This window comes from Hemibagrus wyckioides, linkage group LG27, assembly GCF_019097595.1.
Source record: "Hemibagrus wyckioides isolate EC202008001 linkage group LG27, SWU_Hwy_1.0, whole genome shotgun sequence".
Classification (NCBI taxonomy): Eukaryota; Metazoa; Chordata; class Actinopteri; order Siluriformes; family Bagridae; genus Hemibagrus; species Hemibagrus wyckioides.
The window spans coordinates 15,714,559-15,724,558 of NC_080736.1; the positions used below are offsets into that span (position 1 = coordinate 15,714,559).

The following is a 10,000-nucleotide window of genomic DNA, read 5'->3' on the forward strand; positions in this document are numbered from 1 at the left end:
ATGGTTCTTTTCTCGATGTGGATTAATAGAGGTTTTTGTCCTAATTCTGCCCTGCATGTGGTGTTAGGTGTGTTCCTCTGTACCCTGAGGATGCTCCTACAGAACTCTGCATGCAGGGCTTCTATTGGGTTTTTGTCCCACACACAATCTCTCTCACACACACACACACACACAATCTCTCTCACACACACACACACACACAATCTCTCTCACACACACACACACACAATCTCTCTCACACACACACACACACAATCTCGGTCACACTCTCACACTCAATCGATCTCACACACACACACACACACACACACAATCTCTCTCACACACACACACACAATCTCTCTCACACACACACACACACAATCTCTCTCACACACACACACAATCTCCACACACACACACACTCTCTCACACACACACACACAATCTCTCTCACACACACACACACACAATCTCTCTCACACACACACACACAATCTCTCACACACACACAATCTCTCACACACACACACACACAATCTCTCACACACACACACACACAATCTCTCACACACACACACACACAATCTCTCTCACACACACACACACAATCTCTCTCACACACACACACACACAATCTCTCTCACACACACACACAATCTCTCTCACACACACACACAATCTCTCTCACACACACACACACACACAATCTCTCTCACACACACACACACACACAATCTCTCTCACACACACACACAATCTCTCACACACACACACACACAATCTCTCTCACACACACACACACACAATCTCTCTCACACACACACACACACAATCTCTCTCACACACACACACAATCTCTCTCACACACACACACACACACAGTCTCTCTCACACACACACACAATCTCTCTCACACACACACACACAATCTCTCTCACACACACACACACACAATCTCTCTCACACACACACACACACACAATCTCTCTCACACACACACACAATCTCTCTCACACACACACACACAATCTCTCTCTCACACACACACACACACAATCTCTCTCTCACACACACACACACACAATCTCTCTCTCTCTCACACACACACACACACACACAATCTCTCTCACACACACACAATCTCTCTCTCTCTCACACACACACAATCTCTCTCTCACACACACACACAATCTCTCTCACACACACACACACAATCTCTCTCACACACACACACACACAATCTCTCTCACACACACACACAATCTCTCTCTCACACACACACACGCACAATCTCTCTCTCACACACACACACACACAATCTCTCTCTCACACACACACACACGCACAATCTCTCTCTCACACACACACACACACACACAATCTCTCTCTCTCTCACACACACAATCTCTCTCTCACACACACACACACACACACACACAATCTCTCTCTCACACACACACACACACACACACCATCTCTCTCTCACACACAATCTCTCTCTCACACACACACACACACACCATCTCTCTCTCACACACACACACACGCACAATCTCTCTCTCACACACACACACACACACACAATCTCTCTCTCTCTCACACACACAATCTCTCTCTCACACACACACACACGCACAATCTCTCTCTCACACACACACACACACGCACAATCTCTCTCTCTCTCACACACACACACACACACAATCTCTCTCTCACACACACACACGCACAATCTCTCTCTCTCTCACACACACACACACAATCTCTCTCACACACACACACACAATCTCTCTCACACACACACACACACACGCACACACACACAGTCTTGTAATTAAAACATTGTGAGGTCAGTAGTTCTGCTGGTGTGTTATGGGGACACCCCTTTCCTAAGGTCCTACAGATTTGAAAAAAAATCTGGCATATATAATTTAATTTTAGGAATATAATGATCACTTGAAATTCTTGATTTAACTCTAAAATTTCCTGTGCTTGTTTTTTTAACACCTAATGGGGACCTAATTTGCATACACAGAAAATTAACCGATTTTCATGTTATAGTGGGGACATCACTAGATACCTAATTTGCATACACAGAAATTTGGCTGGTTTTCATGTTGTACTGGGGACATCACTAAACGTCTCTAATTTGCATACACACAGATCAGGTAGTTATAACATCAAGGGGACATGGGTTAATAAAAACAAGTTGGGCATTTAACTTAATTACTACTTTACGGAAAAATTACAAACCAAGTATGTGTAACTCTCAGAAGACTACATGTTAAGAACAGATGACCTGTATTTTCTCTATTTGTGGGTTTAAGCACCTCATGAGTTTCTTTTTTATGCAAATATGCGTCAACACCAAATAGATTACAGACTCTCTGGAGATTTAGATTTTAGATACCAAGGAAGCTTTTATGGAAGGAGGTACCAGGACTATTACAGATTTCAACACTATAATCTTAAGAAGTCATCCCTTTCCTGCTCCAAAGATTTTTGAGGAACAGAAGGGACACGTGCATGAAGTACTGAACCTTACTGATTTATCAAAGACAAGAATAACAAAATTCTTCCCAGTCATTTTGGTAAGTTAAAAATGACAGATGCATCCTCTATTTCAGCTGCTTAAGTGAAAACATTGTCAGTCAAAAAAGCCCTTGTCTGGAAAAAGCCCTGTTTATTTAACATTACAGACAACTTGAGTCTTGAGCTTCTTTACTGTCAAAGTCAACAGAAATTCTCATTAAATTTACTAAGCTCACATGTACTATGAATGAACTTAGTCTCATTTAGAGTAATACAAAGCTGTTAAGCACAACTCTTATTTGCACTTACATCAACATCCAAAGGTAAAGGAGTATGCTCTATAACATACTATAATGAACACTGAACATTCTTTAACTGGCTAAGCCTGACTAGCATTTAATTCAAAATTAACTAATTAAAAACAAATTGCATTCAAGTATTAAGATCAATAATAAAACTTTCAGCAACCAAAATACCAACAGTGTGCTGATGAAGTTTGACCCTTACAATCACCTCACACCTTGCATACTGCACATTAATTAGTATACACAAATGAAAGGATTTTTTTCCAAAACAAAGATGGCCTTTATTCATTTACCTAACCTGACTAGGGTAAAAAGTGGCAGCTAACAATTTAACAACATATGCCAAGCTAGCTAGTCTAAACAAATAAATGAGCTTTTATTGCCCAAACAGAAGGCAGTGGCAATAAAATGGAAGGAGGTGGCCAAAATAAATTTGATTGCAGTATCAAGGTGTAGGTAAGGGTTCTTATGAATACTGAAATACTTGATTTGTTCCTGATTAGTTCATTATGAAATAAATGCTGACTGGTTCATTACAAAGCAACAGCCTAGAGATGGAACGTAAATTATTAAAACAGAACTAGTAAAAGTACCAAAGTGCCATTATCAGTCTTATCTAATCATTCTTGTTTAGATCCCTCTTATAAGCTGCAATGCGATTGTAGACATAGAATTTCACACTTTGCCATTATCTTTAAGAGCTAAAGGCTCAGCTGTAATGCAGTTTTGACAGGCGAACTTCCCTGGGACACGGCATGACATGATGAAGGTCTTCATATGTCTCTCCACTGCTGTGACCTCGTTTACTTCCCAAGCCTTCCTCTTTTTCAGAGTAGATGTTTCACCTAAATGAAATAATTAACATTAGTTACACAGCAAACACACAACATTATATCTGACATCAATTATTGTATAGCAACTGCTCAGGAAATACATGGACATGCGATTCAATACTGTGTTGCATTCTGATTTATGGTCCATAACCACTACAAATTTGTTGGCCTTGCATCCATACACAGTTAGGGTTCTGTTACCTTACTGATGAGTGGCCTTGTACTGGGAGTTTTTTTTTTTCAGTGCACTATAGTTGATAAAATTCTGAGTCTTAAGAATGAAAAATCTTCAGTGCTCATGTTGAAAATTTCTACCAAAACACAGGATCAAAAAAAGTGCCAGCGAACTACACAATTCTGAAATTTATGTTCACTGAAAAGAAGATACTATTTGAATCCAATGCATTCATCAAAAATGCCGACAGTCAGGCTACTGGTGGTGAATTTGTGTAGTGAATCACATTTTCTTGCTGATTTCTTATCGCTGTTCCAAGTGCAATACAGGGTCCTACACAGGACTAGTATGGTGCTCCTAAACATCTGTCTGCCTATTCTGTACATCAACCTATGAAGGTTATTGGCCCAACCACTATAATTTTAACTGAAAATAACATGGTTACTGTTTGGTCAAATAACATGGTCATGGTCAATATCATGGTCAGAACATAATATTGCTGACTATAACCACTTACCCAGCCTCAGCTCTGTAAAATGTAAGAAAAATACATTAGATATACTGAGATAATCGGATTTATTACCACACTCGCCTTTAGAAGACCTTTGAAGAGAATTCATCTTCACGGTGGGCACAATTTCAGTGTCCATTGGTGGCACCCTCACATCTGCTTGAGTGTCTGTGGAAAATTTTAGTGGCAACTCCCAAGTAAAATTTTAACCATATTTAAATACTTTTTTAAAGCATAGTATATTTTCGTATCCTATTACAATAAAAAAAAAAAAATAATTGTGCAACAATAATCATGCTTGTTATTATTTAAAAAATCCTTACCTTCATGTTCTTCACATTTCTCACCTTCCTCATTCATTATTTCATCACTGTTTAACTCCATCTCCTCTGCAAAAAGTAGAGTGGTACGTTTTGTCAGACATTACACCACAGCCACTTTGTTTCATGTGTCTCATATTAATGAAATACAATACTGTGCAAAAATTTTAGGCAGGTGTGGGGAAAATGCTGTAGAGTAAGAATGCTTTCAAAAATAAAACTGCTAATAGTTTATTTTTTTTATTAATCAACAAAACTGAAAGTAAATAAACAGAAGAGAAATCCAAATCAATATTTTGTGTGAGCACCCTTTTTGGTGTGACTACAGTTTTTGAAGGAACTCGGCAGGTAGGTTGTTCCAAACAGACTGGAGAACTAAACACAGATCTTCTGTGGATGTTGGCTGCCTCAAATCCTTCTGTCTTTTCATGTAATCCCTGACAGACTCAATCAGGGCTCTCTGGGGGCCAAAACCATCACTTCCAGAACTCCTTGTTCTTCTCTACTTGGAAGATAGTTCCTAATGACGTTGGCTGTATGTGTGTGGGGTTGTTGTCCCACTGCAGAATACATTTGGTCATGATAGTATTGCATGATGAAGTATCTGCCTGTATTTCTCAGCATTGAGGACACCATTAATCCTGACCAAATCTCCAACTCCATTTGCAGAAATGTTCTTTGCTGCCAGTTCTTTGCTGATGGCACTGCTGGACATCATCTGATGTCAAACGGAAGTGAGCATGTCTTGTAGTATTTCATCTGCTGCATTAATTTTCCTTGGCCAACCACTGCATCTATGGTCAACATAGGCTGTTTGTGCTTCTTCAAAATATCTTGAACATCACATCTTGAAACCCCTGTCTGCTGTGAACTATTTGTCTGGGAGAGAACATGCTGATGCAGTATAACTACCTTGTGTCTTGTTACTGTATGACCTGTGACATGAAACTGTCTTCCACAGCCTCACCTTGGTAGCAGAGTTTGTCTGTTCCTCACCCACATTTAATCTTCTACACAGCTTTTTTTGTTTCAGTTAATGACTTTGTTTCAACCTACATATGAAATTGATGATCATTAGCACCTGCTTGGTGTAACTGGTTAATCATACACCTGACTCTGATCCTACAAAATCCCTGAATTTGTCCAAGTGTGCTGGTTTGAAGCCAAGGGTGTTCACACCAAATACTGATTTGATTTAGATTTTTCTTCTGTTCCCTCACTTAGTAAATTCATAAACAAACAATTATATTTTAATTTGTTGAAAGCACCTTATTTTAGAGCATTTCTTCACATCTGTCCAAGCCTTTTGCATAGTACTGTACATAAAAAATAGAAAAAAAGCCATGACTGTAGATAAGCAAAAAAAAACAAAAATAAAATGAAATGTATTTTATATACCATTCGGGTCAATAGTGATCTCGTCCAAATTCTTGCCCTTAAACTGCCCAGCTCATCCTTGTTCTAACACCATAAGAACTTTGCTGACTTTTGCAAGCTGTAGGGTCTTTTCAGGAAGGCGATAGTATTCCCGATGAATTCGGATATCGTGTCCAAGAAAGTTTGCTAACTGATCCAAGTCTGTGTCCCTCAAGTTTAGAACTGTAGAAAGAGTTGCTGCCTGTTTTTGTAATTTTGTGGATGTAAGTGCATATGGACTATCTGCACCACAAGACTTGGCAAAGTTGCGGATGTAGTCTGAGCCTCTGTAATGTGACATTGCTGTTGGCCGAGCAAAAAGATAAACATTTTCCTTTAGCACCCCACAAGTCTCCCTGTTCTTTATGAGCAACTCTAATGCACCCAGCATTTTTGGTGTCAGTAGAACAGGAACTGGGCTTCCTCTTTTTCCCCTGATGACAATTCTTGAGAAATGTCTGCACAGTTTCTTCTCAACCTCAGATAATGCCCAGTCTACATCAGCATGTGGATCAGTGGTGTCCCTGGTTAAAATGCAGATAAAGGCATGCTCGATACCTCTCCCTCTCTGCGGCGGTTGAACAGGATGATTTGAGTTAAAATGGTTTTGGCAAGTTCGGACCAGTATTTTGTAGAAGGCACTGATGATAACTGCTCGACACATTCATCTTGTGTTTTGTCAAGGAAGGTGTGAAGCTTTTGCACATCCTTTGTAAAGGGCAACACTGTAGGTGCATTCCACTTTAATTCTTCTATATTTCGTGCAGCCGTTGCAGAGATCAAATCACACCACTGTTCCTTATGCACATCTTGAAAGCTAGTGACTTTCTGTGCCAAATCAAGGTCTTTGTTAATCAAAGCTTTAGCTTTTGCAAGCTTACTAAGCTTCATTAGGCTTATTCCAAGTTTTTTGGCAAGAGAAGGTGTTCTGTACATGTTGGTGTCAATCATATCCACATGCATGTCTAACAGCTTTAACTGTCTTCATATAGTTCTGTGGATCTAGGAAATCTTCCATTGTTTTCAAAGATGCAACTTTGCTGCCACTGACCAGTAACCTTCCTAGTTCTCGCAACTTCTGTCGGACATATGCCTCATTCTTAGCAGATAATCCACCTTTGTTTAGCAAGTATTCTCCCAACTGAATGATGCAGCTGTCATTTTTGACAGCAACTGATTTCATCTAGGTTCACGTGGCTTATTGTCTTCCATAATGATTTGCTTATGTTTGAAGGTACAGGTTGTGCATATGAACAGAGAGCTTGGACACGATTTTTTCCAGGTCTTGAAATGTTATCTTCAGTGCTCAATTTACAGCTTTTCATATGCCTCCAGAGAACTTTCCGGGTAAACAGCCCTTGACAATATGCACAATGCATAAATTCAGTGCCTTCTGTTTGATTTTGTGGTTGTCTGTATGGAACCAGTTCTCCTTTGCCTGACTTCATTCCAGCTGCATTGTGTACATAGTTGCCTCTGTGTCGGATATCATCAAAAAACATTCTTCTTTGCATAGAACCCTTTGGAAACTGGCATGCTGCAGCCACTTCTTTTTCAGTGGAATGCACATATTCCAAGTGTCTTGCCATTTTGTTATAAGGTTTGAAGCAAAATAGGCAGTAGTGTTTTTTGTTGTATATCCTACCACCATCATGTTTTCTTTTGACTGAATTTACAACTACTTTTTTCTGAACATTCGTTGGACTGCTGCAAGCTACATCACTGCCTCCAACTTGAAAATGTTCAGTTAGCTCCATGGTCTCATGACTGCTTTTGTCCATGACATTTGGGGTGGTGCTATCAGGGACAGAACTGCTGGGAAGAACAGGGTCTGTGTCTGCCTGACACAAATTTAAAGGTCTAATGATCATGCTACTCACTGAACTACTTTCATCAGTCATCTTTGGAGTCTGGGACATATTCTTCTCCACTGTCTGGAGTAGAATCAAAAAGCTCATCTGAAGCATCAGGAATAAAGTCTTTCATCTAAAAATGAATGACAATTTAGTTAATTACGAAGAATTAGTGCTACATTTACAATGAGAATGAAACGTCATTTTCAGTTGAACCTGCATAGTGTTGTACTGCCAACATCTGCCCCTCTATTAATTCCTAAATATTTGCACCTTTCTCAGGTACTATAATTTTGAAAAGAAGTGTAGCTTTATAATGTCCTAGTCATTACTGACAAATCCTATGCTGTGGAAGATTCTGATACATGCTCTGTTATAAAATACAAAATATGATTTAAATATAATATATTTAACTTTATTTAATAATATAAATTGATGCAAGTATAATCATTGACATTAAAGACTGTGTACCAATTCAACATGAAAAACTTAGAGACACTTTTGGTCCTCCTTAACCTTGGTATGCACATATCTTGTTCATCAATGTCTTCTGCTAATGACTATTGAAACAAGTTATTGGAAAAATTTAGTGCAACTCAAATTAGAAACATGTAATACAAAACAAATAGGCTGTCCATTGCAAGAAAAATGTTTGTTTCACTATAGAAATAAACTTTATTAATTTGGGGTTAGATGTAGAATATACTGAAAAACTCTAGCTATGCTATAGCTTTAACACATCATGGACAAACCATACTTTCTGGGGACCTTCAACACAGTTGAAGTTTAAGTGATTTGTGGGGACACTATTGAGACTACAAATATCCCTTCCCCCATCCCAAGACGATCACACACACAAAACACACTACACCTTTAAACATAAAGGGCATGGTTTGGACACTTCAAATGTCACTCCAGTAATAGCTTTCTACTCTACTTTTGTTGTTATGTACACTGAAGATGGATTTAAATCATGCTTAGTGTTCTTTGAGACAGTCAGCAGGTGTTATATTAGATCAAATAAAGATGATTCTCTAACAAACACTACTACTATGATTGAGAAGATGTACCTGTTCAGTCGCTGGTGCACTAGAAGCAGTATTATGATCCAGAAGAGATGTAGACTGTGATGGCTGCTGTTTGTCTTGGTCATTGTTCTCAGCAGGGTTGTCCTCCATAACCTGCAGATTTATTGCATATTTGGATAAAATTTAGTGCAACCCTAAAGAAGACTAGGTTACACAAAACAAAGATGCTGTTCCTTCCCAGAAAAAAAGATATTTGTTTTGCTATAGAAAAATATATTTTGGATTTTAAAGTTAGATATAGAATATATGAATATTTGGGAAGAGTTAGAGTTAGAATTAGAGTTAATTCTTAAATATGGCAGTAAAAAAGCTTTAACACATCATGGCCTTTAACTTTCAGGAGACCTTTAACACAGTTCAAGTTTAAGTGACTTGAGGGGACACTATTCCAAGTAAACATATCCTTTCAACTATCTCAAGACTCACACACAACTAACTGAAACCTACTTTGTGGGGACTCTATATAGAAACTATAAACAGACAATTAAAAATAAAGAACCGTGTTTGAACACTTCAAATATTCATTACAAGAAATGTTAATTATTTCACAATAGGAATTAAGTAATTATGACGTCCAGGTTATATATTGAATATTATGGAAGACTCTGAGAAAAAGATACCTTGCTACGCCAAGGCCAGTCCGTTCCTCCATAATCATAGGTAATTTCCTGTCCTTCTTTAATGTCTTTTAAAGCAAAGAGACAAAGATGTGGCCTCCCATCCACTTCAATCTTCTTCATTCTGCAATTTTGGTGCTTGCGGTCATCATTAACAAGCCTACCAAAAGATCCATCTTCTTTTGCAGCATCAATACTTAATACACACAGCAGAAGGGTAACAGAAATCCACAATATTCAGTGCCTGAATTAAGTGGACAGTTGCTGTAGAGGTAATGTCCAACTATCATGTCCAACAACAAACATGTAGAGATAATGTCCAAGTATCATGTCCAACAACAAACATGTAGAGATAATGTCCAAGTATC

General features: G+C 38.6%; 1 protein-coding gene across 2 annotated transcripts in view; it reads left to right on the plus strand.

Moving 5' to 3' along the window:
• cep70 (centrosomal protein 70) overlaps positions 1-10,000 on the plus strand; it is a 31,656-nt gene that overhangs the window by 8,444 nt on the left and 13,212 nt on the right. The gene's annotated exons all lie outside the window — the stretch shown is intronic.